Consider the following 27,341-nt stretch of genomic DNA (forward strand, 5'->3'; position numbering starts at 1 on the left):
GAAAATATAAAGAAAATATATCCAGCCTCTTCTCAACAATCTCTAGTGAACAAACAATTAGAGAGCCTCCCCACAGCTCTTCTCTGCTTGCTCTGTTCCCCCAGACCCAATCTGTCTGTCTTTTCTCCAGTGCTACAACATATCACGAGATGCAGCATCCCTTCCACCCTCCTCAAAAATCCTGGCCATCCAAATGAACCATTCTATCATGACCTCTCTCATCCCATTCATCTTTGAACGCTGGCCTCCAAAACCAGAAAGCCATTGCCTATGAATGCACCAGCCAAACAAGACAGTAAACTAGGCAACACACAACCGTCATACTCTCTGAAAATCCAGAGAGGAATCAGAAACCAGGGAACAAAACAACCACTTAACAAATACAAACTCAAAAACTAGCACCCAGACCTATAATTATCTCAAACATAGATGCCTCAACAGTGTAGGAACTCAATAACAGCTAGGAGAATATGTCTCCACTTATTCCCAGCTATCCCACCACAGAAGATCTTGAATATTAAAACATGACAGAAATACACACACACACAAATGAAACAAAACAAAAACAACAAAAAACAATGATAAGAAGATGATAAAGTTCCTTAAAGAGGAAATGAATAAATCCCTTAAAGAAATAATTGCAAGGATATACTATTTATTTATTTATTTATTTATTTATTTATTATTTATTTATTTAAGACTTCTGTCTCTTCCCCGCTACCGCCTCCCATTTCCCTCCCCATCCCCCAATCAAGTCCCACTCCCTCGTCAGCCCAAAGAGCAATCAGGGTTCCCTGCCCTGTTGTTCTCCATAATATTGGAAAAACAAATAATAGCAAATTTTCTCAATAGGTACTACATACTAAAGTTAAATCAAGATCAGATAAATAATTTAAATAGGCCTACAACCCCTATGAAATAGAAACCATTATTAAAAGTGTCCCAACTACAGAAAGCCCAAGGCCAAATGATTTTAGCAAAGAATTATACAAGTTATTCAAAGAAATGTTAACATCAATATTTTTAAAATTATTTCACACACTAGAAACAGAAGGAACATAACCCAGTTCATTTTATGAGACTGTAGTTATCCTGATGCCCAAGCCACAGAGAGCCCTAACAGATAAATAAAATTACAGATCAATTTTTGTATGAATACAGATGAAAAGTAAAAGGTAAAATTCTTGTAAACCGAAGGCAAAACCATATTAAAAAGTTCACCCATCATGTTCAAATAGGATTCATACTAGAGATTTTGGTATGGTTCAATATATAAAAATCAGTAACTGTAATTTACCAGGTAAGCAAACTTTAAAAAAGTAACTTGATCATCAAATTACATTCAGAAAAGGCCTTTGAGAAAATCCCAAACCCCTTCATGATAAAAATCCTAGAAAAATTAAGGGTACAAGAAGTATACCTAAGCATAATAAAAGCAATTTACAGCAATACTATAGCCAACATCAATTAAATGAAAGAAACTCAAACAATTCCACTAAAATCAAAAGAAAAAAAATTGTCCATTCTCCATATCTTTTTAATTTTATACTTGAATTTTTAGCTAAAACAATACCAACTGAAGAAGATCAAAGTAAATAAATTGGAAAGGAAAATGTCAAAGTATTCTTATTTGAAGTGAAATGATAGTATATATAAGTCACCCTACAGTTTTCACCAGGAAATTCCTACAACTGATAAACTCTTTCAGTGAAGAGGCTGGATAAAAGATTAACTCTAAAAAACAAACAAACAACAACAATAAAAACAACAAAAAAGTAGCCCTCTTATATTCAAATTACAAATGGTCTGGTTAAAAAAAAACTCAGAGAAAGAACATTCTTCTTAATAGCCTTAAATAATATGAAGTATCTTGGTGTAACTCTAACCAAGTAAGTGAAAGACTTGTATGATAAAAACTTCAATCCTGTTAAGAAAGAGATTGAAGACAACATCAGAAGTTTGAAGAGCTCCCATATTCATAGATTGGGTAAATTCAACATAGTAAAAATAGATATCTTACCAAAATCAGTCAAAATTACAACACAATTCTTTAGAGAACATGAAAAGACATTTCTCAACTTCATGTGGAAAAACAAAAATACCCATGGTAATTAAAACAATCCCAAATAATAAAAGAACTGCTGGATGTATCACCATCAATGATTTCAAGTTGTACTATAAAGCAACAGTATTAAAATGGCAATTATTGTGGTATGATCATGCATCCTTTGGGTATGTGCCCAAGATTGATATTGCTGGGTCTCTATGTATACTGAGTCCCAGTTTTCTGAGAAGATTCCATACTGATTTTCCAGAGTGGTTGTAAAAGTTTACATTTCCACCAGCAATGAAGGAGTGTTCCCCTTACTCCACATGCTCTCTAGCATAAGCTATCTTTGGTGTTTTTTGTGATAGCCATTCTGACTGGCATAGATGGTATTTCTGAGTCATTTTGAATTGCATTTCCCTGATAACTTAGGACGTTGAAATTTTCTTTACCCTCTGAATGGGGATGACAGTTGTATGGCTGGGGCAGACTGCAGGGCCACTGGGAGTGACACCAGGATTTATTCCTACTGCTTGCACTGGCTTTTTGGGAAACCATTCTCTTTGGATAGATACCTTGCTCAGCCTAGATATAGTAGAGAGGGCCTGAGACCTTGCACAAAGCAATGTGCCTACCCTCTCTGAGGAGTGGAAGGGTGGGGTGGGAGTGAAGGTGGAGGGAATGGAAGGAGAGGAGGGAGTGGGAACTAGGATTGGTATGTAATATGAAAAAGTAGCTTGTTTTCTTTAAAAAAAATAAATAAATAACAATTATTGTTATAAAAACAGAAACACTGATCAATGAACTTCAGTTGAAGACCCAGACATAAGATCTCACACCTATGGACACCTGAATTTTGATAAGGAAGAGAGAAACACACAGTGAAGGGGAAAAGAGACATCTTCAACCAATGGTGCTGGTTTAAACTAGAAATCTGCATGTTGAAGAATGCCAGTAGATCCATATTAATTACAAAATTCAAGGACTCAAAATCATTTGATTCACAAACCTCAATACAAAACCAGACATACTGAATCTTTAGAAGATATATTGGGGAATAGTCTTGAACACATTCACACAGTCAGATGACTTTCACTGATATCATAGGCAGAAAGATCAACAGTTAATCAAAAGGACCTCATGAAACTCAATTTCTATAAGATAGAGGGCACTTTCAATTGAATAAAGGGTCATTTTATAAAATGGCAAAATATTTTTAACAATTCCACATCTAATAGAGGATTAAAATTCAAAATACATAAAGAAACCAAGAAACAAGATATCAAAAAATAATGCATTTGTAAAATGAGGGTACAGATCTAATGGAGGAAGCTCAAATGGGAGCGAAACACGTACAGAAATGTTCAACATCCTTAGTAATCTGATAAATGCAAATAAAACTACTTTGAAATTCCATATTATACCTGTCAGAATGCCTAACATCAATAACACAAATGACAAGTCATGTTCTTAAGGATGTGGAGGAAAGCAAACGCTTTCTCTTGCAGGTAGGAGTTCAAACTTGTACAGTCACTATGAAAGTCAATATAATGGTTTATCAGAAAATTGCATATTGATAAAATTTAAGAAGCAACTATACCACCCTTAGGCATGGCCAAAGAGGCTCTATATTCTACATCAAGGACACTTTTCCACCCATGCTTATTGTGACTTCATTCATAAAAGACAAAAACTAGAAACAAATTACATGACACTACACAGAAGAATAGATGAAGAAAATGTGGTATATTTATACAATAGAATATTACTCGACTGTTAAAAAATGACATCAGAAAATTTGCAACCAAATAAATGTTGATAGGAAAAAAATAGCATCCTGTATTAACTAACCCAAACCTACAAAGACAAATACGGTATGTATTCACTTTTATTTGGATATTAGCTGTTAAGTAAATTATATCCAAACTACAATCCATAGATCCAGAGAACTTAGGTAAAAAAGAGGGGTCTAGGCAAAACAATTGAATCTCTTGGGAAGTTCGGCCCTATTCCCTGAAGAATATCTACACAGTTAGTTGAATAGTAAGAAATGAATCTGGTGCCTCTATGGAACTTTTACCCCTAAGTTCTTATTCCTTTGGTGTGGGAAGGTACTCTACTAACGAAAGAAAGAGAAGCAAAAATCTTTGACCACCATTCTGTCCTTCCTGTAAGAAGTGCTGGGGTAATAGTCACAAAGCACTTCTAGGAGTGGCCAATCAGTTTCTGATGTGAACTGGGAAACATGTCATGAGAGAGAGCCTATGTCCAAAAATGCCTGGGTAGCCAAGAACCAGAGACTGGATAGCCCATAGACAAAGGGTATGGCCACTTTTGTTCTGAAGTCAAACAAACAAACAAGCCAAAAGAAATGCAAAAAAGAATGAAATGATTTCAATTACTATTCTGTTATACTCATAGATCAGTGCCTTTTCCAGTCATCATCATAGAAGTTTCTTTAGGCAGCAGATGGGAACAATTGCAAAGATCCACAACCAAACATTATGCATAGAGAGTCTAAATTGGTGGTCTGCATTGGGCCCATCCTCTCTGATCTTGGATAACCCTGTAGAAAAGAGGAATAAAACAAATTTAGGAATTATAGGGGATAGATGAAATCAGAAGAATATGGCACACTGAATCAACTAATCAGTGTTCATATGGATTCAATGAGACTGAAAGGGGCAAGCATGTGTTCTTCATTGGTCTATATTATGTTGTGTCCTTTGTGTGTATGCTGTGGCTCTTAGTTTGAGGTTTCTGTGGAACTCTTTATTGTGGTAGTTGATGTTTCTATGAATCATTGCCTGCTCTTTGAATTCATTTTCAACTGTTAGATTGCCTTTTCCAGTTTCGGTGTGAATGTTTTTGCCTTGTCTTATTGCATATTGTGGTGTTATGTTTGACTGTTTTCTCTAGGAGTGCTGATCTTTTCTGATGGGAGGAGTGTGGGTACTTCTGGGGGAGAAAGATGGTGGAGGTGGGGAGCTGGAAGTTAGAGAAGTAAAGGATAATGTAGTCGGAATGTATCGTATGAGAGAACAAGCTATTTTCAATAAAAAAGAGGAAGAAAGAAAAGAAAAATATACCTAATATATTAATACCTCAATAGATGGTTTGTATTTCAGAAACATACTTGCTAGTTCATAGACTCTGGTCCACCTTTTCCATGCCATTCCCAATTTACATATCATTTGCTGCCTATAAGGTAAGCAAAAGCAGGCTTGAGTAAGGGAGATAGCAACATACAACTTGAAAAGAAAATCAGAGATTGAAATATAGCAATGCAAATTGAACATCATGAGTCAGTTGATGAATGGATGAAGGCAAGAGGGAGTTCCATACGTGAGAAGTGTTATTTCACTTAGGTGTAAAGATTCAGATGACTGTTTCATTTCTTGTCATATATTAATTTCAGTGTCAGACAAGTTTTCCAAACTAAATCTAATGACAAAGCCTTAGGATACTCATTCTTAATTAGGAAGAAAGTTGCAAAATACCAGGTCCCTGGTGCCTCTCAGAAAGAAAAAAAAAAAAGTGCAATTTGTAAATTGCCTACATCCAGGCTGTTCTTTTGTCAATCACTATAAACTTGATACCTGTCATCACATTTCGATCCTTTTATAGAGCAAAAGTGATGAGGCAGGAAGTAGAAATGCTATCACTGGTTGGGGTCCTTTTCAATTTGCAGAGAGCAGGGATCTTTACCATAAATTATCATTTCTCACTCAAAATTTGCAGCTGTTTCAGCTTTGACAACTATTTCATTTATAACTGTAACTGGGGGGGGGTGAGTAAGGTTCATACAGCAGTATGACTTTTCCTATGGAAAAGATTTTTCTGAAGTTTAGCCTCGAACAATCACACTATAACAGTTTAGGGTGAAGACATATGTATTGAAAACATTTGGTTTGGTTTTTTAACTTGGTAAAATAAATCCGCTTTCCCAACTGAATATTTTCATGGTTAAATAGCAAAGTCTTTTTAGCTTATTAGTTCACAGTAACTAAAATGAACAAAATATTTCTAGATAATGTAATACAACTTAATTGTAGGCTTATAGACAAGATTATTTCTATGAGTACTGCTTTGAACCCATGGTATTCAAGTTCACAAAACATTTCAAACTGCATATCAGACTGGATTTTCCTTTTAAGGTCTATACTCAATGCATGGAATTGTATTGTTTGCATGAAAGAATTTTATGATGCATGGTATATGAATTTCTTGGTATCTACCATCTATCTATCTCTCATCTATCACTTAAAAACAAAAAAAATTCTGAAGTGCTTTTGAAAATCTTGAGTAGTTCATTTTGCTGCATTCACCACCTTGTACTTACTGTATTACATGTGGTTAAAAGTGGTTGTTGATTTTTTTAAGTAAAACATAAAGCATAAGTGGGAGAACTGGAACTTATGACCTGTTCAAAAACAGAATAAAAATAGGATCGAGAAAACAAACCACCACAGAGGACATGTAGAAGCCTGAAGTCATTGGTAATTCACAAAATATGAAGCTTCCAGTGTTGCAGAGATGTGGAAAGGTCCTCAGAGAACATTTGCTAAATCTGATCCTTGCTTTAAGACCTTAGGTAGCTTGCCAGTGTTTGCCACTCAGCTCTTTACTCAGGACATCTTTGTTGTGCATGAGCCCCATATGTGCAGGATGAACTCCTTCAGTAAATCAGGTTTGTCTATGGCCTGTACAATGTGTGAGGGACACACATTCAGCATCAACAAGGTAACAATAAACCTCTTCACCTGAACATTTAACTTTTAGTATTCAGTAAAAAAGCCATTGATATTTCAACCCAGCTAAGGAGGTGACACAAAATAAAACTTCCCTTAAGGCTGATAATAGTCTCACTCTCAAGCTCACTACTTACTTCATTGACACTAGTCAACAAAAATATTCCAAATCGTCATTTTCCCCTAAATCAATTGAAGTTCTTGTCCTATTCATTTCTCTCAATTATTGAATATACTAACCCTTTCCTGTCGGTAATACACATCTTTGCTTCATATGTGTGTGTGTGTGTGTGTGTGTGTGTGTGTGTATGCTTTGAACAAGTTCTTCCAAGTTACCTAGTAAAGAATTTAAAAAGCTATGACTGACAGCGACTAAGAAAGTCTTAGCTGTTTGCAGGTATCACAGCCACACACAGACTCTGTTTTACACTGCTTTTTTAATCTTTGTCGTTCTCATGTAATTCTCAAACCAAGTTTAAAATATTGTACCAACTGAAGACCCATACTCTCTGGTGCAACCATAGTTTTCCCAAGTATCAATTAAGATACTCCCAGAAGAGCAAGGACTTTCCCCCATGAACTTCTTTATGCTTTTTTTCTCTTTCATTGTAAATAAATTTCTTTCTCATACAATATATTATGATAATAGTTTCCTTTCATCCCACCCTTCCCAATGCTTCTCCATCCCTCTTCCCCTCCAGATCAACTCAATCACTGTCTCAATAGAAATGAACAGGTTTCCAAGAGATAACAATTAAACATGATGTGGTAGATTGAATGCAATTGGCCCCTATACACTCATAAGGTGTGGCACTTTAGGAGGTGTGGCTTTCTTGTAGTATGTGTTGCCTTGTTGGAAAAAGTGTGTTAATGCTGGTGTGGTCTTTAAATTCTCCTTTGCTCAAGCTTAGCTCAGTGCGACACTTAGACTACTTCTGGTTGCCTGAAGACCAATATGTAGGATTCTCCTTCTTCCTCATCAGGTCAACCTTCACACTATCATGTCCTGCCATGAGAATAATAGACCAAACCTCTGAACTATAAGCCACCCGAATTAACGTTTCCCTTTATAAAAGATACCATTGTTATGGTGTCTCTTGACAGCAATAGAAAAACTTAGACACATGACAAAATAAAATATAATAAGATAAACCAAGAACTATGAGGTAAAATTTGGATATGGCAACCATAAAGGAGGAAAAGTGTCCTAAGTGAAGGCACCAGTGTCAAAGACTCACTTGTTATCACAGTGAAGAGTCTCCCCCCAAATGGTAAGCTAATAGCTATAATATATACACAGATGACATGATATAGACCCTTATATACGCTGTATTTTCTGTTTTCATTTTTGTGAGATCAGATGAGCCTTTCTTAGTTGGTCCAGAGGGCATTGTTCTCTTGGTGTCCTCTATCCCTTATAACTCTTACTATCTTTCTTGCTCTTCTTCTATCAGATTCCTGGAGCTAAGGAGGGAAAAAATTAATGGAGACCTCCAAATTTGAACCCTATCTCTATGTAATGTCTGATTGTGGGTCTCTCCATCTGCTCCCATCTGCTGTCAGAGGAAACATCATGGCAGAATATAATTAGGAACCATTTATTGATACCTTTTTTTTACCATTAGTATTTGGTTTTACCCTATGTCTCGGGACTGTCTTTTCTGGTTACCCAAACAGTGTTAGCTATGGGTTTCTTCTAGTAAAGTGGTTCTTAAGTCAAAGCAACCATTGGTAGGCTGCTGCCATAAGATCTGTGCCACCATTGCCTTAGCATATTTATAGGCACAACAGACTATAGTTCAAAGTTTTATGGTTGAGTTGCTATAGATGTTTCTCTTTCAATAGCCCACAAAGTATGTTCCCTCACCAAAGTGAATAGATACAGGCATGAAAGCTCCATGTAAATACCAGCTCTACTTCTTCATGTTTAAGTTGTTGGTGTTGTCCTCAACAGTGGGTCTCTGCTGTCAGTTTGCCAAGAGTAACTCATTGTCCTAGCAGCAACCTTGATTGATTGAGGCTTTCCAAGGTGCCTCCTTAACCAATAACTCAACCAAATGCAAACAAGTTCTGGAACTGAAAGCCTCCCACAGTAACAAGAAATAACCTGTTGATACTCCATATCTGTAGTGAGCCGGACAGGATAGCCATTACAAGATGGTGCCGACATCCTGTCTTGTTGGAAATAAACAACTCCATATTTGGCTATGCCTTTGAGAGCTGCGCATCCCCACTTCCCGCATGTGTGGTGGATGAGGATCCTTGAGCCTATCCCGATGCAGTCTGGTGTCAGCTGTTGGTGGCAGCCAATCACAGGGCGACCAGTGTGCCAATTCCCTATTTAAGCAGCTGCCCAAGTGCCCTTCACCCCTTCGCTTTATGCTCTCTCTCGCTTTTCCCCTTCGCTTTATGCTCTCTCTCCCCTCTGCTTCCTGCCCCTCGTTTTCCTGCCCCTCTCGTTTCCTGCTCCTCATCAATCAAGGGCACTCCAGTAAAGCGAGTTCTGAGTAGAATCCTGATGTGGTGGTCGTTCTTCCTTGCCGGTCTAGAAGTCCGCCACACATATCCCCCATTTCTGGAAGTCTTCATTAGGATTACCTTAATAGAGTGTAAGAAGTTCCACTACAGCAGGTTTCCACACAACCACTCAGAAATTCCATCTTCAGTCCTCTCTTCCCACACTTTCTCCCTCCACTCTATCTGCCCCACCACATGAATCTGCTCTACCCATTCTGCCTGGCCTCAGTCCACCAGTAAAATCTATTCTATTTTTCCCTCCCAGGGAGTTCCATGTATCCCCCTAGACTCTGTATCTTCTTTTGATTATAGCTTGGTTATTATTTACTTAAAGGCTAATATCTACTTACAAGTAAATATATACCATAGTTATCTTTATGGGTTTGGGTTACCTCATTCTGGGTGATTTTTTTTTAAGTCCCATCCATTTACTTACAAATTTTATGATGTCATTTTGTAAACAGTTGTGTAATACTCCATTATGTAAACATATCACATTTTATTTACCTATTCTTTGATAGAGGAACATCTAGGCTGATTCCAGTTTCCAGTCATGCTGAATAAAGCCACAATGAACCTGGCTGAACAAGTGTCCTTGTAGTAGGATGGAGAAAGCTTTGGACAAATCCTTAAGAGTGGTATTGCAGGATCTTGAGTTAAATTAATTTCCAACTATCTGAGGAAAGCCATATTGATTTTCAGAGTGGCTCTAGAAGTTTGCACTTTTACCATCAAAGGAGAGTGTTTCTCTTGTTCTATGTCCTTGCCAGCATGAGCTGTCACTTGTGTTATTGATCTTAGTCTTTCTGACAAATGTAAGATGAAATCTCAAAGTAGTTTTAGTTTGCATTTCCCTGATTGCTAAGGATGTTGAGTATTTAAGTGGTTTTCAACCATTTGAGATTTCTCTATTGAGAATTATTTGCTTAGATCTATGACCCTTCTAAAATCTGTTTTGTTATTTTAATACCTTCTTTCTTGAATTCTTAATATATCTTGAATATTCCTCCTATATCAGCTGGTGGATTTGGTAAAAGAAAAAAATCTTTGTTATTTTTTAGGCTGCTGCTTTGTTCGATTGGCAGTGTTCCTTGCCTTACAGAAGATTTGCAATTTCATGAGCTTCCATTTGTTAATTGTTGATCTTACTGCCTGTGCAATCAGTGTTCTGTTCAGAAAGACCTTTCTTGTGTCACTTCACTCATCGCTATTCCCCACATTCTTTCTATCTGGTTTTATGTTGAAGTCTTTGATATACTTCAAAATTGGATCAGTAAAGAAACCACAAACTAGAGTTTCATTTATTTTAAAATTAGGTGTTTATCTCTTTCCTTGAAATAAAAAAAATTATGAAAAGTTCCTGTTTTTTTTAAAAAAAACTTTTTGAGAGGTTCTATTACCATGAAAAGTAGTTTCAAATCTTTATAAAAGATTTTCAGCTTTAAAAATATCTTTTTCTATCATTTGACACAATGGTTGAATAAAATTCTTCCCACATTGTCTATTACATAAGTGAATTAAGGCAGAAAACACACTATGCACTTCAATAAGACTAAAGTACAGTGTAGATAAAGTTCTTATATATTTTAATATCTCCCTCTAAACAGCTATGTATTTTCCAAAATACATATTTTTGATTCTGTATTGAACCACAAATAAAAATAATACCTGATTTTTAGAAGCACTTATCAGAAAGGTCCCAAAGTTATATTTTCTTGTGAATCTTATAGCATTGGATATACAAGGTAGATTATCAGTTGTCTGTGAACCTCTTGCTAGTGGATGTAAAACTCATGAGTCCTAGAGGTGACCCCTTCTGCTGCCATTTTCAAAAATCAGTATTCTAAATTAATATTTTTATACCCATAGTAAGTGTATTTCTCACTTCTCATCAAAGCACTTATTAATGTCATATAATGTGACTGCTACAGGAATCCATAACAGGTCAAAATGCAGAGAAATAGGTTACCCTAGGTGTTAAACCCTAAACTGATACCTTCAGAGGTTATAACTGAAGAAAGATAAAGATTGTAACAACCAGGCAACACGGATGCTACATACTTTCTTCTCAACATGGTAGTGATGGGCACCATTTATATCTTTTTTAAAAAGTTGCCTAAACAATACCAACACAATAAAACTAACTGACCTGACAAGATGTGACGTGGGAGGTCCTACATATGTGTTGCTTTTATTAGTTAATGAATAAAGAAACCGATTTGGCCTATGATAGGGCAGAGTAGAGCTAAATGGAGAAACTAAGCTGAATTCTGGGAGAAAGAAGGCAGAGTCAAGAAAAAGCCCTGTAGCCCTACATGAGGCAGATGCATGGAAATTTGCAGGTAAATTATACCCATATGGCAATACACAGATTAATGGAGATGGGTTAGTTTAGGATGTAAAAGTAAGCTAAAAATATGCTTAAGCTATTGACCAAATAGTATTGTGAATAATATGGTTTCTGTATTATTTTATGTCTGAGATTCTGGGAATCAATGAATAGCCTTACGCTTAAAAAGATGGATAGGAGAAACCTCACAAGGCCTAACCACCAGGCCACATACAGGTAACCAGAGAGTACTGAGAAAGGGAGAATCATTTAATTATGAGTTCTAAAAAATTATCCAAACCCAATTGGGCAGTTATAAACACATGCGTATTTGAACAATAAGTGGAATACATTCTGCTTGTGTATTAATGTATGTATGTATGTGTGTGTATGTATGCATATATGCATATCTGTGGGGGTGTAGCAATAATAATTAAAGGAGTGTAGGATACAAATTCAAGAGGTAATTGTGGGTAATGTAGGATGAGTTGAAGTGGGGAGATAGAGGGGTAAAAATGATTTAAATACAATATTCATATATGAAATTCTCAAAATACACAAAACTTAAAAAAGATAAGAAATAAATTTTCAATAGTGAAAACAAATAAACTTTATTACTAGTAATATTATTTTTGCATTAATGGGAATTTAGCTAAGAGTTTCACATAAGTTGCTAGACAAGCACCCTTCCATTGACCTATATCTATGGCTCTATTTTTACTTGTAAGTTGGAGATGGCTCTCATCATATTATCTGGACTAGTGGTGAAAACACTGTATAAAAAACCATCTACCAAATGTACAATCCTCATACTTCAATCTTCTGTCTATATAGAATTATAGGTTTGTTTCCCCCAGGAATGGCGTAAAGTAATTTAACCAATAAAAGGCAGTGATTGGAAATGTAAAGTGATATTTGTTTCAATTCATTTGATAATTGCAAAATTTGTTAGTACTTGGGACATTTTAGTTTGCAGTCTTTTTCATGTTCATCCTCTTTAATTCTGGTAGTTCAGTTTTAAATTTAAACAACGCAACCATTGAAGATTTATTGTGATCATTGCACTAAATTTAGTAGGTATACCAATAGGACATAGTGTACACATGCTTTCAAAGTACCATGAAGATAATATACATGAAGATTGATTAAATCCAAGGAAATTAAATATCTTATGAAAACAATTGCCTAAGAGGTTAAAGATAAAGTACTACTCTTTCAAAGGCCCTGGGTTCTAATTATTTAATGTTGTGATTTGGAAATTAATTTATTAATTTACTTTGTACAAGGCCAAATGTGCTTGTGTATATGTGTATGTTTGTGTCAATACACATGTGTGTGATGGCAGTGTATGCATGCATGCAGAGGACATTTGGTGTCTACCATTTGCTTGTTTTTGAGACGTAGTTTCTAATAAAACGACAAGTTGCTAGTATATGAACCAGTGAGCAGCAGGAATCCACCTATTTCCATCTCCATTACAGTGAAATATGGAACCCATCCAGCTTCTGCTGTTGTCTCCAGGCTTATTGAAAATATTATAAAATAGCAGAAAATCTCCTATACTTAAAATTCAATGAGTCCCATGTTTAAAATTTAAGACAATTGTAAGCTCAATGTCCTGCAGATTGGAGTCACTGCCAACGTCCATATGTTTCAGAATTCCTTCATTATCATTGAGCTTTAAAAAGATCTTCTATTCCAAGGTAGAGTACTCAAGAAGGTAACTATCTCTATCTCTCCCCTTTTTATTCTTCCTGAATTTGATGGAGACCCTCTCCCAGGATCTTTATGAGTCAGTTTCATCAGATGTGTAAAAGAGTCTGCTATCGTGTTGTGGAACTTCTTGTTGTAGGTGATTACCTACCTCCTCCCACACATACTTTTTTTAGTGTGAAAGCCCTTGTCCAAGCACTATAGCATGTATTAAAAATGTCCCGTCTACTTAGTTCACAGTTTTCTTTTTTTTTTAATTTCATAACTTTTAATGATCATAAATCCAAGTGTTTTCCATTAAATGTTAATGGGAAATGACATACAGAGTTCAGGAAGACTTTCCTGTCCCTGCCCCATAGCAAATATCCAGATTGGAACAGAGTGAGGAGAAGCAATTTTCTCGTTTGTTGCTTCCTCAAGGAGAACTTGCTATCCTTCCATACTCAATATTTACAGCACTCAACATATATAGTTACATAAATAAAGATGTTATTTTCCAAAACTGTGGTTAATAATGCCAAAAGTGCAAGTCCATGGAAAAGTGCTATGGTACTCACTTTTGTTTCTAGAGACTCATATTTCCCAGCGGTAGAAGGAACAGAGATATGAAAGAAACACAGAGATATGGGATAATACCAAGAGAGCAACTTAGTGAGTACTGAATGCTGAATCTCTACAACTGAGTAAAAGATGGTTGTGAACTACCATGTAAACACCAAGAATCAAACACAGTTTTCGTATGAAGTCAGTACATGTTGACCAGCTCAGTTTAGCGAATGTTACTCAGGTGTTTGTTGTTCCAGAGCAAATATTTTACCAACAGAGGTACTGACCCACAAGCCTTACCACAATTTCTAACAACAGTATTTAAATTTACTTTCTATCACAGATAATGTGAATTCATTTATAAAATGGATTTTTATCATTTTTTTCTTTGATAGAATATAATTTGTGTATAGTACTTTTGCTAATATAGAATGTAATCTTACCAGACATTCTAAAGTTTAAATTAAAAACAATAATTAATTTGATTTTTAATGCTATCTCCTAATAGCACACTTCATTCAACTTTCAAAGTGTTATATTAAATGCTCCAAGCTTTTAATGAATTAATGTAAAATAAATTCATCTAAATACAAACATCTGAAATTTTAAAATAATTTTCACAAAATCTTGATTTTATGTTGAAACTTATATTGCCATGTAAAAGAGAAGATTTTACTGATAATGTGTTCTTTTTCACAGTGTTGTAAATTGCAATGTTAATCTTTATAAAAAATTATAAAAAATATGAAATTTTTTCATATTATTTGGAAAGATATGTTGGAGCAAAGTAGTTTATATGATTGTCTCCTGATGATATCTGCTAAAATAAACAGAACCATAGACAATGATTTCCAATAACTGAATTATATTTATTATGAAATATGAATGCAGTTTCACCTATATTAGCAAAATAAGAAGGACTATTAAGGTAGTTATTAAAATAAATCTAATTAGCTGAAAAGGTGTCTCTGTTTTTAAATAGTCGAAATTAAGGCTTTCGTTTCAAGTCCAGGATCAAACAAATAACTTCACCATCTCTGTATTTCACTTTGTCTGTGTGTATTTGACCTCAATAATATAAAGACCAGTCTACATCAGAAAACTCCAGAAAACTTCTGGTCATTGTTCTTCCTTCTGTTTTGGAATGGCATTTCAAACATATAGTAAGAAGGTTTGTATTTGGAATATAAAGTATAAATTAACTCTTATATGCTTTTTCCTCAGGAACACATAAAAATAAGTAATGTGAATTAATCCCTAAACTCTCTGCAATATAGATGCCAATTCTAATCATAGAATAAGAGAGGCCAGAGGTAAGATTATGGTTACTTATATTTCAGAGAAAGAATTGGAGCCTAAACTTAGACATTTTTTTCAGTTCACAGCACTAAGTAGTCTGCATTTCTCAGAAGCATTCAGAATAGAAATTGAACTTATAGGGACATCAATCACCCCCTACACACATTTGTTTATCTCAGTGTGTCAGTGAAAACTCACTGGATTTATAAATGAGGCCAAAACTCAGATTTCTGTACAAATTGCATTTATTATATAAATTTTAAGTTTGTGGTTTTTCCAAAGATCACTGAAAAACAAATGACTGATTTTTCAAAATTTTCTTTCAAGGATATACCTATGATATTTTATATATATATATATATATATATATATATATATATATATATATATATATATATGTGTGTGTGTGTGTGTGTGTGTGTGTGTGTGTGTGTGTGTGTGTGTGATATAGTCATATATGTGATAAAAGATTGAATATTATATATAATTTTATATATAATAGAGATTACGTATATATAAATAGGTAGATAGATAGTTATAGAATTCAGATTTTATATATATATACATATATATATGTGTGTATATATATATGATGTTTTAACTGAATATAGAAATTTTGTTAGCTGGAAAACATTTTACTTCTTGCGACAGAAAAGTTTCTGAATAGTCAAAAACAGTTGCAACTCAAATTTGCTTTTTCTTAAAGCTCTTGAGTCACTAAAAGAAAGTTTTAAGTTACAAAAAGAACTTCATAAGTGCTTTTGGTACTGAATTTCCCAATTTTGGGACTTTGATTTAAGCCTTACTCATATTGACTCAAGTTGTCATATAAAGGTCCTAAAGGCGTAGGCATCCTTTTTATGTGCTAGTCTGTTCTACTTAATATTTCATGACTTTAATTTCTGAGCCATGTGATTACATTCATTCCATACTTAAAGAAAGGCAGAGGAAATTTTCTTAATTGAGTCTAAGAAGATGGTATTACATATTCACATGTAGAATACTAGAGAAATTGCCCTCATTGAAACAAGCAATAAAAAGCCTTAAAGCTTTACAGTGACAGACGTGGTAGGCCACACAGCCAGTGCAAAATTGGAATCAGTGTGATTATTTCTGGGCAATAATTCAGAGCAAACAACATCAAGGAAATCTTGCATAAATCCAGATGGAAAAAGAGGTTTTAAATCAAACTAATAGGTTGTACAACATATGAAATATGCTTTGTACTGTGCCTTGGAGACACATGGCCAAATCCATATTCAAAAAGTAAAAACAAACCAGAGTGATTTGAGGAATAAATTACTTGTCATCGTGATCTTTAAAAATGCCAGAATTTAATGCAAAAATATAATCCTAACATTTATTGCAGCAAAAATAAATGTCAACATATTAGACTTAACTGGCAAAGCCTTGTGGTAGCATTTCTGCAGAGTGACGGGAACATGACAAGCTGTATTTCACATTTATTAGAATGAGATTTGGTCTTCTTTATCTTAAGCAGTAGATTTAAACACTTTATTTTAATTTACTTCCTGGTATTGTGAAAAACATTGACTCAGATAAGAAAAAAAGCCTTATAAACTCATTCACTGAAGCAATCCATCAATCTTAGAAGCTAAATATGTATTATGACAACACCAAGTGTTTAAATGTAGAAGACTGTAGCACAAAATGGCTGTGACACAGTCTACATACTAGAAAACATATGTTAGAAGAAAATTCTACGTGGATGCCTAGTCATATATGGTGGACACAATCATTCTTTTTCATATCTTTACTTCTTATTTTAGACATGCCTGGCTAAAAAATCTACAAATGCCCTTAATATTTTTTCTGGTAAAAATATGTTTAGAGGATACAAGAAGTATTTGCACATCAAAGTGTATCTGGGGGCTTATTTTTTTGTTCCCAGCCACTCAGAACCAAAATAATAATCACACAGAATAATCTTTATTAATTGCAATATTGTTTGGCAAAGAGCTTAAATGTATTTATAGCTAGCTCTTACATCTTAAATTAACCCATTTCTATTAATCTGTGTATCATCATGTGGTTGTGGCTAATGGAAAGGTTCCAAGGGCCTCTGGTAGATGTGTTTGTACTCTGTGGGTGGCTACATGGCTTCTCTCTGACTCCACCTATTCTCTCTATATCTCTTTCATCCTTGCTTTACTCTGTTAAGCTACTGGCCTAAAGCTTTAAATATTGTAACTGTAATTCTTGATTGATACCTGTTTTGTTACATATAATCTTGCTATGTTAAAGTTAAAACTCTTCCTTTGTATTTATACAGAAAAGGAAAGGTGATGTGGCAGATGACATAAGCTGGGAAATTTGTTTTTGCTATTGATTGTTAAAAATGTTGCTTTAGGCAACCTAATAGAACCACCTGCACAGGTGGGGAGTGCAGATCCAAGGACATGGTCTCAGATACTTTCCTACCCACCAAAAGGGGGCATATAATAGTCTAGACCTGGAATGGTGGGCATCAAGTCCACAAACTAAGGAAAACTATAACTATCTATTCTTCAACTCCATTAAAGACCTCAGAAAGGTATAATCTTACCTAAGTTAACAGGAAGTGCATTGTAAGCAACATCGAAAACTCTAGATTTGACAGAGGTATCTTGCTACCTGGAAAGTCACCCAAATTTCTTTTGTAATATTGGGGTATCCAAATCCACAGGCCCATTGTATCCACCATACTTTTCCATGAAGCAGGAAATTTGAAGATCTGTTTTGTTTTGTAATGGCAAAGTCTACCAGTTGCTTTCTTTTGTGTCCTGCAGGCTCTTTCATGAATCAGGAATCCCAAAAGATGATCTAACCTTTAGGCAAGTTCAACAGTAATTTGTCTGTGACTTCTGAATTTTAAGTTCATACAGCATGCCATCATGTAGTATAGCCAAGAGCAGTTTCTTAGTAAAGTGATTAGCAAACTCCATAAAGAGCCTCTTCAATGCCCATCTTTCTTTCGAAGTAGATTGGTATTGACGCTTCTAAGAGCACATGTCTCATTGTCTTGAAAAGTCTTAAAACATTTTAAATGACATATTCTTTGTGATATTTGAAGAATAATTCTCTATCTGAAATGTATCTCTGCACATTTAGAAAACTTAACTAACATGACTACAAGCTTGACTATTACAGATGACTATCTATTTGCCTATATTTCTTAATTATATATTACATTTTTAAATGAGTTACACAAATGCAATACCTTAAACAAGAGCAGAAATATATATAAATTGGCCTTAAAATTATATCAATAAACCAAGATCCATACCTATGCAAATCTCTACAGCAGATACCCCTTTATATGTAAATAAACATTTATAAACAATATTTGGAAATTTGGCTGTAGTTTTCTCCAAATTGTTTCCTGATTTTTATTGAATGAAGTATTTTCTTTTAGGGGGTTTTCATGGAGACATTTCACGTGGTCTTGGTCTAACAAACCACGTTAGCTTAGAAGGAATCCAAAGGATCTCATCCTCTGTGGAAACAAAAGTAGAACCTTTTTTTCCAAATCAACTTTTCCTTAGACCCAAATTTTTAAGACATGATACCTCTTAAACATATATGTTGCCTTAGTTTAGCAGCCTGTACAATAAAATGTCTCATTGTACTCAGTTCACTCATAGTCAAAAAAGTCAACAAAATCAGAATAATATACATAATCCAGACTCTCTGCGTATATTTCATCTTTACATGGACTATTTTTCTTACTCTGCTACTTTTTCAACAAGTTACTCTGTCTCTTTAAAGACTTTGTTTTATTTTTTTAAAAGCCATTTACTTCTTATTATAACTCTCTTTATTCTTTTTCTTCTCTCTCCTAAGCATACATACTTTTTTTAAATATACTGTGACCCATTTAGAGATCTTTTTAATTTGAATTCATTGTATTTATTGTGTATCCGTGATTCTTTTCTGACCAGGAGTGCTTCTAAAATGCTAAGTGGTATGACTAGGATTAAGGCTGTTTTGCCTTTTGACTCCACCCAATTCAACATGGCAGAAGCATTGGAGAATGCTGGGTAAAAGCTAATCTCACCACTCAACTCTGGGAGCACCATGCAGCATATAAAACCTTTTAGTCTGAGTAAAAGCTAAATCTGCCATGCAGCACCTGGAAATATTTCTCTGTGTGGCAACAGAAATTTGTCATGCTCTCCTGCCTATGAACTCTTTTTTTGTTTTGTTTTTTGTTTGTTTGTTTGTTTGTTTGGTTTTTTTTTTTTTTTTTTGGTTTTTCGAGACAGGGTTTCTCTGTAGCTTTGGTGCCAATCCCAGAACTAGCTCTTGTAAACCAGGCTGGCCTCGAACTCCCAGAGATCCGCCCTCCTCTGCCTCCGGAGTGCTGGGATTAAAGGTGTGTGCCACCACCGCCCGGCCTGCCTTTGAACTCTTAGCAGACTTAATAGAATCACCTGCCCAGATGGGGAGTGCAGATCCAAGGGCATGGTCTCAGCTACTTTCCTTCCAACCAAACGGGGACATAGAATAGTCTGGACCTGGAATGGCGGGCATCAACTCCACGAAAGAGCCAGAGCTTTTACAATAACTAGCACAAACCTGAAAACCTTCCCTTAAAGAAACCACACAGCTCTTGCCACTAAAGCTGAGTCAGGAAACCTCTTAAAAGAACCACGGCTCTGCTTTCCACCAGCAAACAGAGCAAGAAGCTGCATTAAACTCTGTTTTTGTTTGTTTGTTTGTCTGTGTAGAATTCCTTTTACAAGCTCTCTTGGGTTTGAAGTCAATTTAGTTGACCACATTAGTGCCAATTTTTAACTGGAGGCTGTTTGCTCATTTCCATCCACCCAGATTCCCAAAATAATCACACAAAAATCTGTGTTAATTGCAATACTGTTTGGTCAATAACTTAAGTGTATTTCTAATTAGCTTTTATATCTTAAATCAACCAATTTCTATTAATCTGTGTATCACCACATGACTGTGGCTTACTGACAAGGTTTTAGTAGGCTCTGGCGGAAGAGTTTGTCCTCTGGGGACAGCTACATGGCTTCTCTCTGACTCAGCTTACTCTCTCTATATATCTGTTTCAGCCTGACTTTACTTTGTTAAGCCATTGGCCGAAAGCAGTTTGCTTATTAAGCAATGTCAATAAAACATATTCATAGCATACATCACCTCCCATATCATTAAAGTATATGCAAAGATTCAAAATTTCATACACCAGATACTTTGTAGTTATATAAAAAGAAATTGTTTCTTCTATTCTCAATAGATTTAATATGTATAAGATTTAGTTACTCTAAGTAAATGACAAATATATCATCTCTAGATTTGTTGAGGGTCAAATCAAACAGTAGCAATACTAATTCGATGAAGAGTATCCTGCCTATACTCTAGATATAAAAACATCAGATACATAAACACAATAAATATGTATGTATGTAAATTCAAATGTTTGCATACACTTTTAGTGTGAACAGATAAATATATAAATACCTTTGCCAACAGGGTAAAACTAAGATTTATTTGCATGGGGAAATATGCAATTATACATGCAAATTTTGCAATATCTCCTGTGAAAATTAGTAATTCCAACACTGCACTCTGCAAAGATATTTACATTTAAATATGAATCCTTAGCAGCTAAGCTAAGCAGCTAAGTAGTCAATAAAATTTCACATATCTAGAGCTAAATTTGTTTTATATCAATTCCCTAAGTGTTGAAAGTATAGAATTATATGGACTTCCAATAGGCTACCATCCAAGATCAAAAAGCAATATTGGTTTACATATTTTGACATATATTTTCTAATAGTTCATAGAATTTTCTTATTTAAAATGTAATCTGGTATAGGACAATGATCTGTATTCTGTCAATTTTCAATAAATGCTTATTGGCTAGTAGCCAGGCAGGAAGTATAGGCAGGACAACCAGGCAGGAAGTAGAGGTGAGGCAACAACAAGAGAATTCTGGGAAGAGAAAAGCTTATTCTGCAGTCCTGACCCAGATGCAGACAAAGCAAGATGTGATTGCCACCCCAAAAAAGGTACCAAGCTACGTGGCTAACATAGACAAGAATAATGTGCTAATATAAGTTATAAGAGTCAACAAGAAGCCTGAGCTAATGGGCCAATCAGTTTATAACTAATGTGGACCTCTGTGTGATTTCTTGGGGACTTAATCACTGTAGGAACCAGGCATAACAGAAAACCTCAGACACCAGTTATCTGTTAAAATTAAGAACTTAATTAAAACATTTTCACAAGGCATAGTGGCACATGCCTATAATCCTAATATTCAAAACAGAAAAAGAAGGAATATTGTGGATGGTAGCCAGGCATGGCTAGACAGCAAATTACTGGCTGTCTAATGCCATTGAAAGACCCTGTTTCCAAATCAAAGCGAAATGATCCATAGTAAATATTTTGACTTTTGTTTTTCATTAAGTTTCTAATGGGAATTTGTTTGTTTGTTTGTTTGATTTTTAAGAACGGATTTCGAAGTGTAGTTGTGGAGCCTGTCCTGGAACTCATACTGTAGACCAAGCTTACCTCAAATTCACAGATCTGCCTGCCTCTGCCACCCTGCTGCTGATATCAAAGTTGTGTACAATCACCAGGAGCTTTAATGTGAAAGTTTATAAAGGAAACTTTGTTTAATTTTTAATTGAATGAATTTACTTTTAAACAATGTTATGTTATAAAACTACAAATAGTGTTGGAAATACGAAATACAAGGATCGTACCTTCACTGTTCAGCATAAAAATTACCAAACCAAAATTGCTATTTGTTGCTATGAGGTTCACTTGTTTGTCTCCAGATGCTCAGCAGCTCAGACCTGAAATAATCACACAAAACTACATTATTTAAATCACTGCGTGGCCTATTAGCTCTAGTTTCTTATTGGCTAACTCTTGCATCTCAATTTAACTCATCTCTAGTAATCTGTGTATTACCACTTTGCTGTGGCTTACCAGGTAAAGTTCCATCTGACTCTCACAGGGCAGATGTACATGGCTTCTCTATCTGACTCTACCTCCTTTCTCCCAGAATTCAGTTTAGTTTTCACTCCACCTACCTAAGTTATGCCCTGTCAACAGGCCAAGGAAATTTCTATATTCTCCAGTGCTATTAACAGTATACAGAGGAGAATCCACGTCATCTCCCTTTTCTGTTTAAATGTAAAGGAAGGTTTTAACTTTACATAGTGAAATTACATATACCAAAGTAGGTGTCAAGGAAGAATTTTAGTTACAATATTTATATCTACTTTATATTTTATTATAACTAGGAAACTATAACTATAGCTATATTTTTTCAACTCCATCAAAGACTCCAGAAGGATATACTATTACCTTAATAAACAGAAAGTGCATTTTAAGCAACTTCTAAAACTCTAGAATTAACAGAGACATCTCACTGCCTGAGCAGTCACCCAAGGTTCTTCTCTACCATTGGGGCAACAATCTTCAGCCTACAGGCCCATAGTATTCAGCAAACTTTTCTGGCAGTCTCTTTTATGAAACAGGATCCCCAAAGGACCTTCTCACCTTTAGGCAAGTTCAGCAGTCATCTCTCTGTGGCTCCTGCATGTCTAGTTTGCACAGCATAACATCAAGCAGTCCAGGCAAGCACAGTTTCTTGCCCAGATAACTAACAAACATCATAAGGAGCCTCTTCAATGCCTATCTTATTCTTGAAGTAGATTGGTATTTTCAGGAGCAGATGTGTCTCAATGTCATAAAAAGTTCTAAGTTCTTAAAACATTTTAAATACCATATTCCATAGTCTCTGAAAGGTTTGAAGAATACCTATCTAGCTGAATATATCTCTGTATACCTTGAAAATCTAACTAACATGACTACAAGCTTGACTATTACAGATGATTATCTATTAACCTATATTTCTAAATTATACATTACATTTTTAAATGAGCTGGACAAATACAAGGCCTTATTCAAGATCAGAAATATACATATAACAAAATTGACTTTAAATTCATATCAATGAACTAAGATCCATACCAATGCAAATCTCTATAGCACATCCCCCTTCAAATGTGAAAAAACATTTATTAACAATATTTGGGAATATGGGCATAGTCCTCTCTAAACTGCTTTCTGCTTTTTGATGGGAAAAGTATTTTCTTTTGGGGGATGTTCATGACAACCTTTTGGGAGGTATCAAACCATATTGTCTGGAATGTTTCCACAGGTTCTCATCCTTGTGGAAACAAAAGAAGAAGCTCTTTCCCAAAGCAACATATCCTTAGACCCAAATACTAAAGTCAACATACCTTTATAATAAACATGCTGGTTGAACTTAGCAGCTGATACAATGAAATGTCTCTCTGTACTTAGCTGATTCACAATCAAATAATTCAAAGAAAACACAATAGTATACATAATCCAGACTCTCTGTGAATTTTTGCTTTTTAAGTGGCTGATTTTGCTTTACTCCTTTTACTCTATGACTGTCTATACTATGGCTCTTTAAAGATTTTGTTTAATTTTTTTTAAAATGATTTACTTCTTTTCTAACACACTGTAGTCTTTTTCTTCTTTTTCCCAAACCTACGTATATTTATCCAACACAGTACCTTTAGAGGTCTTCTTCATCTGGATTTGTCTTTATTGCATATCTGTAATTATTTTCTGACCAGAAGTGCTTCTTAAAATGGTAAGCCCTTCTTATGAACTGAAGCAGAGCCATTGCTAGGAGAAATATGGCCCTGCCTGCTTGTCCTACTACTGTCCAGCATGGTGGAGCTGTTTGCTGCCTCTGAAAGCTATGCTCAGAACCCTATTTTGGCCAGTCTGTGTTGCCATTAAGCAAGCTGTAGCACTCTGTTCACAAAATCCATTTAAATGCTCCATAGCTTGACCTCCAGAAAGAGAGTTCATGCTGGCAGTATGGCGAAGAAAGCCAGCATTTCAGTACCACAGCTTTTTTTCTGCTACCACCAAATTAGGAAAACATCTATTAAAGGAGTCATCTTTCTGTATGCTAAAAGCAAACAGAGCCCAGCCAAGAAAATGACACTACCAAACCATGCTTAACTCTGTTCCTTTGTGTCTAGGATTACTGTTTAAGCTTTCTGAGGATTTATTTGGATGTAGTTGCTCAGGTTGGCACTCCAATTTGTTGATATAGGGCCACTTGTTTGTTCCCAGCTCAGACCCAAAATAATCACACAGAAACTATATTATTTAAATCATTGCTTGGCCCGTTAACTCTAGTCTTATTGGCTAACTCTAACATCTTAATTTAACTCATCTCTAGTAATTTATGTATTGTCAGGTGGCTGTGCCTTACTGAGTAAAATTCTGTCTGGCTCTAGCAGGCCTACATGACTTCTCTCTGATTCTGCCTCCTTTCTCTGAGCATTCAGTTTACTTTTCTCCACCTACCTAAATTCTGCCCTATCAACAGGCCAAGGCAGTTTCTTTATTCACCAGTAGTATTCACAGCATACAGAGGGAATTGCCACATCAGCTATGTAATTATAATTTAAGAAATTTCAAGAAAATAATGAGGTGAATATGGTTGAAAATGTTGTTTACATTTGAAAAAATGTGATAATGGAACTCATTATTATATATCATGAATATATACTAATAAAAACATTAAAATAATATTTTAATTTTAAATTGATAACTGTTTCTTATTATCTCTTCCATGTGTATATGAAATTTTAACATATAGACCATAGAGACCCTTAATTCTCCCCAGTCAATTTCTTTTATATTCCTTTAACATGATTTCTTGCCAAATTCATATTTTTTCTTTTGAATAAATTCAATTAGTGCTGTTTATATGATCATGGCTCTGAGATCATTAACTCCAGAATTTACTTTAAGGCCTTGAAGACACACACACACACACACACACACACACACACACACACTAAAAATGCAGGTGGAATTTTCTTTGGACTGCCAACAAGCTTCCAAATAAGGACATGGAGATTTATTATTAATTTTGAATGTTTAGTGTTAGCTTAATATTTGTTTCTGGCTAGGCTTTCTTTTAACTTAAATTAATCCATTTCTACTAGTGTATGTGTGACCCCATTCTTGTATACCACATCTACTTACTGTCCACCCTGCATTCCAGCTTCCTCTGGGTTACCTTCACTGTCTGACTCTCTAAGCTGACTGGTCATTGATTGACTACTTTCTCCCATAACCCCCACCAAGGCTCACTGACTCTCTTTTTCTTTTTGCTCACCAGCCCAGGCTATACCTCCTCTGCCTAGTTATTCGCCTTTCAACTTTCATTAGACAAATCACTTGCGTTAGGCAAGTAATGTAAAACAGCAGCACATCTTTACATAAATTAACAAAGGCAGCATAAGCAGATGCAATGCATCTTTGTGTATACAAATATTCTATTCCACAACAAAAAGTCGTAAAAGGGTAGATGGAAATAATTATTCAAATCCTAAAATAAAATAATGGAATAGGGACAACTGTAACATAAGGGCCTGCTTGTTGGGGTTTCTGTTCTGCCCAGTTCCCACAGTCGGTAAGCCACCAAGAAAATCACATAGAGGTCTACATAAGTTATAAACTGATTGGCCCATTAGCTCAGGCTTCTTATTAACTCTTATAAATTATATTAACCCATTAATCTTATCTATGTTAGCCACATGGCTCAGTACCTTTTTCAGCGGGACAGGTCACGTCTTCCTTCTTTGGTGTCTGGACAGGACTATGGAAGAATAGTTTTCTTCCTTCCCAGAATTCTCCTGTTCTCATTGACCCGCCCCTACTGACAAAAATAAAAAAAAAAAGAATAGAATAATATCTGACTTTTTTTCTTAAAGACAAAGTAGAGAAAAATTCATCAATTTTTTCTGTAGAATGGAACTATCACATCTATGCTGATCCGTTGTTCCTGGCGGGAGTGAAAACTTCAACTGAAAATAGAAATTTAGTGTGCTAAAATTATCTCTAGTTAATAGATATGTGGACTACATATCTTACTCCCTCAATTTAAAACATTTCTATAAAACAAACTTTCAACTTTAATATTGCCTATTATTTATAATTTCTTATTATTACCTTTTGTTTGGAAGATGCACCGTAACTCCTCCCAGGGTCTTAACAAGTAGTATACCTTAACTGGAATATGTTTGATCATTCATCTGTTATTAATAAAATTATTCAATAAAAGCATTTAGTATACATTTATTCTAGGCCTGGTCACAGGAATATAAAACTTCTATGTAATTTACTAAAGTTTCATTTAGTCTCATCTATTTAGTCATTTCCATTTAAAATTCAATATATTTTTCTAGGCAAATAACATGATTATCTAAATAAAAGCTATCTATTTTGAGGCAGAATACTTTAGACAACTTGCTGGAACATGTGACGTTGATTCAGTTGTTCATGCTACAGAAAAGAGAAAGAAATGAAATGACAACAATAAAGAAAAATCAAAATTTTCTGCTATTATGTGAACCTAATATTGATTGCTAAAATTTCTAATTGCGTTCATTAGTTTGGGGCACTTTAAATGCATCTAGGAGTTTTATTAAAACTCTTAGCTATGAGTTTCTCGGTGCGTGAAAGATGATGCAGACTTATTTTTCAAACTGTAGGTCTCTATGTGATGGCATATTTTATTAGCACTTTGAGTTTACACTTTCCAGCAGTTGTTCCTACCCCCACTTTCTTATCTATGGCCTTTGTAATAGGTGTGAAACAAAATTGGTTTCTGCTCTGTCAGGTTTTATATTAGAATCATCTAACTTGAATGCGAGTTGACTCTGTATTGTCACACATTTGCCTTGTGGTACATCCCAGCACGGGGTAAGTATCTATATATTTGAGCTTTGGTTCTTCTATTAGAACAGAAACCATTTCCTGCCTGCTTAACAATTGTTGCATTACTTATTTTCAATTGTTATGACCAGATTCTTAACCAAAAGCCATTTAAGATAATTAGGCTTCTATGCTATTTTCTTTTTTGTTTGTTTGTTTGTTTTCACTTGCTTTGAAGCAAAGTTCATTACAGTAAAGACAACTCTGTGGTTGAAGATGCTTCAGCATTGGAAGCAGGAGCATTGAAGAAACTAGTTACATTTTGCTTGCAGAAAGGAAATAGAGAAGGAAAAAAATCTGCAGCTCATCTGGCTTTCTTTGTGTT

Source organism: Microtus pennsylvanicus, chromosome 12 (genome assembly GCF_037038515.1).
Source record: "Microtus pennsylvanicus isolate mMicPen1 chromosome 12, mMicPen1.hap1, whole genome shotgun sequence".
In the NCBI taxonomy this organism is placed as follows: Eukaryota; Metazoa; Chordata; class Mammalia; order Rodentia; family Cricetidae; genus Microtus; species Microtus pennsylvanicus.